General features: G+C 44.1%; 1 long non-coding RNA gene across 1 annotated transcript; it reads right to left on the reverse strand.

Moving 5' to 3' along the window:
* Nucleotides 1-524: 524 nt before the first annotated feature.
* LOC148109321 (uncharacterized) lies at nt 525-4,461 on the reverse strand. Its single transcript, XR_015725850.1, has 3 exons — nt 4,324-4,461; nt 2,882-3,067; nt 525-1,534 (listed from the first exon to the last, which is right to left on the reverse strand). It is a non-coding gene; the product is annotated as an uncharacterized LOC148109321 (long non-coding RNA).
* Nucleotides 4,462-8,431: the final 3,970 nt, after the last annotated feature.

An 8,431-nucleotide genomic window follows, 5' to 3' on the forward strand; every position in this document is an offset into this window, starting at 1 on the left:
GCACTCCAGCCTGGGACACCACGGATCCGGGTAAACAGTGAGGTGTGTCCGCTCAGCCACATAGTACAAGAAACAAACGAGCTCCGGAGAGAACTGGAGAACAACAGGCAGACGGAAATTGTAGGAATAGGGAAATGCCACAAAAACTGGATCCTTGAAGGGTTATAGAAGTCTAGCTTCTAGAGCGTAGTAATCGTTAAGACAAAAAAGAGTGGGGGGGGTGCAAAGGACCATTCACAGTAGAGTGGATAGATAAATAAAATGTGGGATTTTAAAATGGTGGAATATCAAAGACCAGTAGAGAGAACTAACCGTGGCACTAACTAGCCACGGGCACGAGGCAGGCGAGGGCGCTACTAACATGGTTAACGTACCCTCAGTATGTCGTTCGCAGACCGAGAGCTAGGTCTGATTGAAAATGTCTGGTAGCCGCATTTTTAAAAACTAAAAAGAAACAGATAAAACTATTTTTATACGCTTTATTTAACCGAACATGAAACCAGCATAAGGATTATTGAGATATTATAGATTTTTTTTGTACAAAGTCTCCGCCATCATTTTTACGTTCACAGCCCTCCTCAATTCGATGTTAATTTTTCAACAGGAATTCTTATCCTGTACTTACATTTTGCAGGTAGAAAAGTAGATTCACCCAACTTAGGTTGTTCCAAACATACTTAACGTGTTGTCCTATATCTGAGCCAATTACCAGTGTTTGTGAGCAAGGCCAGTGTCAAGGCCCAGGGGCCGTTTGGTGGGACATCCGTATTTTACAGCTTGGCCTGGCTGCTAGTTACTTGGGTGTGTCCACTCTGCAAAGTCCACCTGGACGCTGAAAATGTGTGCCTTTTTCTGTACATTTACGTTTTTCTTCAAATTAAGAAAGAATTTATTGCTTTGAAGTAAAGGCTGAGAGTAAGAAACACTGAATCAGCAGACAGCTTCCTCTTTCAGTCCTTCTGGGCTATTTGCTTTCCCAAACATACATACCACTTGTCGGATATTCTCCTAAGTATATATTTTACAAAAGCTTTCCACATTTTCGCTGCGTTCCTGGTAACGAGATGAATGCAATCCATGAATTGAAGTGTGCTCCCGAGAGCCAGAGCTCTGCCCCAAGCTAATTTCCTTGATGAAGCGGCCGGGATGGGAAAACAGCAACGAGTCAGCGGCTTCGTGATGGTATCCATTAGTCTACCTGGTTAAAAGGCTTTGCAGAAAGTAGTAGCTGCTATTATTTTCCAGTTTAGTGTTTTTCTTCAGAATCCATGTATTTAATCCTTATAACCGCCCTGCGGCTGGTTACTGTCATCATCCCGTCACCCACACGCGGAAGTGGAGACACAGAAAGGTGGTGTTAATTGTCACACATCTGGGCAGTGGCAGAGCCGTAAGGATTCACATCCACACGCTGAATCCAGGCACGCTCAGTCACTCCGTGAAACGTGAACTGAATTTCTTTGTGGGAACGAAGTATTGAATCAGCACACTGCGTAGACTGAAATACACATCGATAGGCACACTCGTCCATTCTCTGCAGATATGTTAGTGTAGGGGAGACAGAAATAAAGAAGAGTAAAATCACTCCTCGCTGTGCTCTGCCTTTCACACGCAAAGGCCCCATGGTCACTCAAATGACAGGTGGCTCATGTGTCACAGCCCCATCATGAGAGTCCTGCATGTGTTCTCTCACGCTGCCTGCCCTTTCCCACCCGTAATGTAAGCAGCTGGTGTGGTCGCCCTGCACTCCGCCCGGCAGGTGCACGATGTGCTAACGGCGGCCAGCACTCTCACCTGCCGCTCCAACACGTGTCGCCTGTGTGTCCACAGCTGGTCTTCCCACCTGCCTCCTCTGCGTCGTTCCTGACTTTGCTCCGGCCTGGAACCCACTTCACTCTATCTCATGTGTCCCCAGCCCTATTTTCTGCCCGAGAAGATGGTTGCCCACTTTGTTATTGAACAAACATTGCATGAACCTGGTGTGTGTTTTCAGAATAGAAAGACAGAAAACTCAGTACCCTTCCTCCAACAGAAAATCCTAATGCCCTCTGCCCCCCCCACCCGTGCCCTCAGCAGGTGCCTACAAGCTGGGACTTCCAGTGTGTCCATTTCCCGTGCCTGCCCACAGTGATCAGATCAAGGCTATGAAAGATAGAACTCAAAGCGACAAGGATACGTAATAAAGCTCAGGACTCACCGAGTTTTCCTCAGTTATGGGAACCTGGGTGAGCTAAATAATTTTCAGGTATGTGCTTGTTTCATCCATTCAGGGCAAAGAGGGGTTTTCAGGTGTGTGGAAGACAGGTAGGCATAGGATGTCAGATGGGTTTATTGCAGCTCGTAAATCTGCACGATCTTCCTCACCGGACCTGTGCAGACAGTGTCTCAGGCGCTCAGCATTTGCTGCCCTGATTACTGTGCTGTTTGCTCCTCCCAAGAATAAAACCCAAAGGTTAATGAGAGACCCCTTCCAGACTGATATCCGAAAACTGACAGCCGTCTGTGGTCATACGTACGCAGTATGTATACTTTCCAGGAATATTGTTCTGTATTGGATGAGCCGTGATGGGGGAAGGCGAAGTCCATGCGGAAATTGCTTTTCCTGGCACTTCCGACCCCCTCGGACATAGTATCGTCAAAGCTCCCGTCTTGCGAACGGGACCGCTCGCCGCTAATCACTCCGTTGATGAATAGGTAGCTGCTGGCTGCGCCACCGAAATAAATCGTTCTCGTTCAAGTATGTTTTTAAAACCTCCTTGGATTACGTGGACGCTCCAGGAGTGAGTGGGTAAACTTTATTTTTTCAGGTAATAAAAATTGTAAAACTTCTCATGCCATACAGAGAGCCTCCCATATCCATCCCAAAGAATAAGTGACTCACCTTATTAAGAGCACAGTTCCAAGTGGCGCCTGGGTGGCGCAGTCGTTAAGCGTCTGCCTTCGGCTCAGGGCGTGATCCCGGCGTTACGGGATCGAGCCCCACATCAGGCTCCTCCGCTGGGAGCCTGCTTCTTCCTCTCCCGCTCCCCGCTGCTTGTGTTCCCTGTCTCGCTGGCTGTCTCTATCTCTGTCGAATAAATAAATAAAATCTTTAAAAAAAAAAAAAGCGCAGTTCCAATCCTTAAGTTCACGTCTGACTCTGAAGTCTATTTTTATGTCTTAACTATCTCCATTCCCTAAATTTGGGATTCTCTTTTTAGAACATCTTCCATGTGTGGTGATGTTAACCAAATTTATCATGATAACCGTTTCACAATATATACAAACAGCAGATCGTTAATGACTTTGGGCCCCTGAAACTAACATAAAGTATATGTCAAGTACAGTTCAATAAAGAAACAAAATTTTTAAAATTGCATCTTGAGGTATGCACATAAATTGAACAGGTGGCTATTTCTACCATGGGTCAGGAATATTTCATGATTTACACAGTTCGTATTTTGAACTGGCTCTTGGGGAAAAAAATGTGTACTATGTGTTCGTCTCTAAGACATCATGCTCTCTCTCCTCTGTATGTCATTTCGTCAGGCCTCAAGCTGTCTGTTGGTCCCTGTTAGCTTGTAATCTGCGCGGATCCATTGGAGGGAAGGCTACAACGTCGGGTGTGAGTCTGGATATGTCTTAAGCCGAGGTTTCTGGGGTGAGGAGCCTGCCCTCCATGACTGTGGAAGCATGTCAGAAGACAGAATATCATGGGGTACTCTGCTCACCCCCAACCCCATGAGTCTCAATCCCTTGGCTACATAGGAGATTCCCCCTGGCTACTGTAACAAGTGCATTATGCCAGGACCCCACTCCCAGAGTTTCTTGAACTGGTCTGCAGTTTGTGGCCTGGGCTTAGGAATATTAAAGCCCCCCCACAAATGTTTCAAATCTGTAACCGGCGGGGCCTGTCCCTGCTTGTCACACCACTCTGGGAGATCTGGGTTCTGCCCCCCATGCTTCCTCCCTGTTCTATTCTCACAGGATCTTTGAGAAGGAGTCGAGACAAACCATGTTTTCTTCTTTTCAACTCAGTGGGGAACTTGGCCCTGGAGACTCTGGGTTTGTGGCAGATAGGCACTGAGCGGAGGCTGGCGGTCGAGGACTAGGACTCAAGGTCGTCACAGGTGTCAGGGCTGACAACGTAGGAGACATCATCTTCAGCCCTAGTCACAGGTCAACTGTCTACGGCACAGGAAGACGAGCTTCCTTTTTCCCTTCAAGGCCCATTTTCGCCATTTCTGTTTTTATTTTTCTATGTGTTTGTCATCATTAACGCCAGGTCCATTAAAGTTAGGGACCACGCAAAAGAAGCGAGGAGCTCTCAGAGAAAAGCCTTACCGTTGTGTTCGGCATTTCCACACCTCTGCCCCAGCCGAGTGCATCAGCGTTCCGGCAAAATAGCATTAGCAGAAATTAATTCAGAGCAAATATATGGGTGCTACACAAAGAGTGTCATCATTCTTGATATTTTGCTGTTGTTGCAATGCCTTCTAAGTATATACTTTTAGAGTTATAAAGACAGTTGTCTAATAATGTGCCACACGAACGTCATTGTCACCTCCTTTGAGAGGTAAAAATAGTAGTGGCAGTCCATGTGTGATTCAGAAATCACAACCTGTTCATTTCAATGTGCCCTCTCTCTGGCATGTAGGGGACATTTCTGACCTCCTGTTGGGGGGTTTGCCCTGGGAGTCTCCTCCATAGGGTGTGTGGATCTGCCGATCACACCATGTGAATTTCCCTCACTTCTTTTGTCCTTAGTTTGTACTGCTTACAATTCTGTTTTTAAATTGAAACTACTTTTTTAAAGATTTTATTTATTAATTTGTCAGAGAGACAGAGAGACAGAGAGAGAGAGAGAGCACAGGAGGGGAAGCAGCAGGCAGAGGGATCAGGGAACCTGATGCAGAACTCGATCCCAGGACCCTGGGATGGTGACCTGAGCTGAAGACAGACACTTAACCAACTGAGCCCCCCAGGCATCCCTGAAACCCTTTCTTTTTAAATTGAAGTGTAATTAACATACAGTGTTATGTTAGTTTCAGGTGTACAATATAGTGACAACGATTCTATACATCACTCTGCCCATCGTGATGAGTGTGCTCTTAATCCCCTTTATCTCTCTCACCCATCTCCCCATCTACCTCCCCTCTGGTAACTACCAGTTCGTTTTTTGTATTTAAGAATACATATTTTGTCTCTTTTTTAGTTGTCCATTTGTTTGTTTGTTAGTTTGTAGAGGGAAAGTAGAGAGAAAGAGCATGAAAGAGTGGGGCAGGGAAGGACAGAGGGAGAGGGAAAGGGAGAATCTTAAGCAGGCTCCATGCCCAGCGCAGAGCATTACACAGGGCTCAATCCCATGACCCTGAGATCATGACCTGAGCTGAAACCAAGAGTCAGACGTTTAACCGACTGAACCATCCAGGAACCCCCATTTGTTCTGTTTTTTAAATTCTACATATGAATGAAATCATATGGTATTTGACTTTCTATGACGTTTCACTTAGCATTCTACCTTCTAGGTCCATCCATGTTGTTGAAAATGGCAAGATCTCATTCTTCTTGGTGGCTGAGAAATATTCCAGTGTGTGTGTGTGTGTGTGTGTGTGTGTGTGTGCACGTGCCACATCTTCCTTATCCATTCATTGATCAATGGAAACTTGGGCTTCTTCCATAATCTGGCTATGGTAAGTAATTCTGTAATAAATACAGGGGAACATGTATCTTTTTGCATTAGTATTTTCATTTCCTTTAGGTAAATACCCAATAGTGGAATTAATGGATCATATGGTATTCCAATTTTTAATTTTTTGAAGAACCTCCATACTGTTTTCCACAGTGGCTGCACCAGTTGGCATTCCCACCAACAGTGCACGAGGGCTCCTTTTTCTCTAATTCCTCACCAACACTTCTTATTTCTTGTCATTTTCATTTTAGTCATTCTGACTGGTGTAAAGTGATATCTCGCTGTGGTTTTGATTTGCGTTTCCCTGATGATGAGTGATGTTGAGCATCTTTTCATAAGTCTGTTGGCATCTGGACGTCTTCTTTGGAAAAATGTCTATCAAGTCCTCTGCCCATTTTAAATCAGATTATTTGTTTTTGTTTCGGTATCGAGTTGTGTAAGTTTTTTGTAAGTTTGGATACTAATCCCTTATCAGATACATCATTTGCAAATATCTTCTTCCATTCACTGGGCTGCCTTGTCCTTTTGTTGATGGCTTCCTTCATTGTGCAGAAGATTTTTATTTTGGTGTAGTCCCAATAGTTTATTTTTGCTTTTGTTTCCCTTGTCTGAGAAAACATATTTAGAAAAATGTTTCTGAACTTGATGTCAGAGAAATTACTGTCTGTGTTTCCTCCTAAGAGTTTGTAGGGTTTCAGGTCTCACCTTCAGGTCTTTAATCCACTTTGAGTTTATTTTTGTGTGTGCTGGTCCAGTTTCAGTCTTCTGCATGTAGCTCTCCAGGTTTCCCAACACCATTTGTTGAAGAGACTGTCCCTTTCCCATTGTATATTCTTGTCTCTTTTCTCATAAATGAATTGGCCATATAAGCATGGGTTTTCTATTCTGTTCCATTGATCTAGCTGTTTGTCTGTTTTTGTGCCCCTACTATGCTGTATCAATTGTTACAGCTTTGCAGTATAGCTTGAAATCTGCGGTTGTGATGCCTCCAGTTTTGTTCTTTTTCAAGATTGTTTTGGCTGTTTGGCATCTTTTTTGGCTCCATACCAATTTTAGGATTATTTGTTCTGGTTCTGTGAAAAAGTTTGTTGGTATTTTGGTAGCAGTTGCATTAAATCCGTAGATTGCTTTGGGTGGTATGGGAATTTTAACAATATCGGTTCTTCCAATCCATGAGCATGGAACGTCTTTCCATTTGTGTCAGCTTCAATTTCTTTCATCCATATTTTATAGTCTTCAGAGTACAGGTCTTTCATCTCCTTGGTGAAGTTTATTCCGAGGTATTTTATTCTTTTTGGTGCAACTTTTAATGGGATCGTTTTCTTCATTTCTCTTTCTGCTACTTCATGATCAGGGTACAGAACTGCAACAAGTTTCCGTATATTCATTTTGTAGCCTTAGGTTGTAACTCTTATTTTATCCTCTGTGAGCCTAAGTTTCCACACTTATAAAAAGTGGAAAATAATATATATTCCAAAGATTGTCACACAGATTAAGTGAGCTCATGGATGTTAAAGTTCCCAGCAAAACACCTGGGCAAACATCAGTGCTCCATGAATGTTACTTGAAAGCACTCAATTAGGGCCCAGATCAGTTCAGTAAGGCTGCCTTAGGATGCTCAGCGTTTGTGTTTGCCATATGTATTTTACCCTGTTGTAAATGAATTTACGAATCTGCTTAAGGTACTTGTCCTGGCTTCCCGATGACGTGTCTCTCACTAGCAGTTTATGAGGTTATGCTACGTATATTCATATTTAGCTTCTAACTGTCAATTCCTCTAGCGGTCCTCTATTCGGACGCGTCATTTCTAGACCTCATGGTATGGTGGCAGCGAACCATGCTGCATGAAAGGCCTAGTGCTGCCGCTTTCATTTCGGTTTGTTAAAAGAAAAAGAAACCCTTTGCTACGGTAGTAATTAGCAACTGGGCCTCTGATGACAAGGATCAAAAGTTTACCCCAGAACAGCTGTAGTTTCTGTAATCCCCCACCCAGCTGTCCCAGATGGTATTTTTAGCAGGACACTCTCTAAATGCAGGAGGCAGAGTCAAAATACAGTTCAAAGATAGCGTCATCCAGGCGCTGCTAGGAAGGGAGTTAAGCTTTTTCTTTTTAATTTTTGTTTTCAGCAAAGAAGCAACCGTAATACAGTTGAGAAGAGTACTTTACTTCAATAAGAAACCACCAAGATGCACTTGTGCCGGCGAAGACTGTGCGGATAGACACCTTCCGTGCTCTCATCTGTAACCCTAGTTCCAACCAAGACCGAGATCATTTCTGGGGAAAGAAAAAAAAAAAAACATGACTATCAAATTACTATCTCTTAACAAGAAGTATTTATTGCTTACCAGGTGTCTGACACTCCTGTGAATCCTGCAAAAAATATCCTTTGTTTGTAAAAAGCAAAACAAAAAAACAACACTTTATTGTCTGGTTGTAACCTAGTGCTACGAATAAAAGATTTGAGAACGTGATAAAATGCTCAAGTTTGTGGGAAAGTATTTCGATAGGCAGCTATAGTTAGTTACATTCGTGACAGAATATTTGCAGCAGCAGAGCCACTAATGAGCCAACACCTCACCTCTGCTCCCTCCACCCCCTCCCCTGCACGCAGTGAAGACTTGGATTTTGCAGGTCTGTCATAGGCAGACCCCCAATTCGCCTTTACCCATGCCAGGTGATCACCGAGAGGCTTGAGTAGAAAGAAGCTGCTCCCAAGGCGGGGCCCGGAATTCCTCCCACATTCCAGGAGCTGCCCCAGG

The sequence above is a fragment of the Ursus americanus genome, chromosome 10 (assembly GCF_024610735.1).
Source record: "Ursus americanus isolate L20-20 chromosome 10, mUrsAme1.1.p, whole genome shotgun sequence".
Taxonomy (NCBI): Eukaryota; Metazoa; Chordata; class Mammalia; order Carnivora; family Ursidae; genus Ursus; species Ursus americanus.